Source organism: Gracilinanus agilis, chromosome 2 (assembly GCF_016433145.1).
Source record: "Gracilinanus agilis isolate LMUSP501 chromosome 2, AgileGrace, whole genome shotgun sequence".
Lineage (NCBI taxonomy): Eukaryota > Metazoa > Chordata > Mammalia > Didelphimorphia > Didelphidae > Gracilinanus > Gracilinanus agilis.
The window spans coordinates 585,881,897-585,882,350 of record NC_058131.1 but is presented as its reverse complement, the minus strand read 5'-3'; positions in this window follow the sequence as shown (position 1 = coordinate 585,882,350).

The following is a 454-nucleotide window of genomic DNA, read 5'->3' as shown; positions in this document are numbered from 1 at the left end:
ATGTCCTTCAATTGGGGAATGGCTGAACAAACTGTGGTATATGCGGGTGATGGAATACTATTGTGCTAAAAGGAATAATAAACTGGAGAAGTTCCAGGCGAACTGGAGAGACCTCCGGGAACTGATGCAGAGCGAAAGGAGCAGAGCCAGAAGAACTCTGTACACAGTGACTGATATACTGTGGTAAAATTGAATGTAATGGACCTCTGTACCAGCAGCAATACAATGACCCAGGACAATTCTGAGGGATTTATGGTAAAGACGCTACCCACATTCAGAGGAAGGACTGCAGGAGAGGAAACATATAAGAAAAACAACTGCTTGAACGCATGGGTCGGGGTGGACATGAATGGGGATGTGGACTCGAAACTACCACACCAATGCAACCACCAACAATTTGGAAATTGGTCTTGTTCAAGGACACATGACAAAACTAGTGGAAATGCGCATCGGC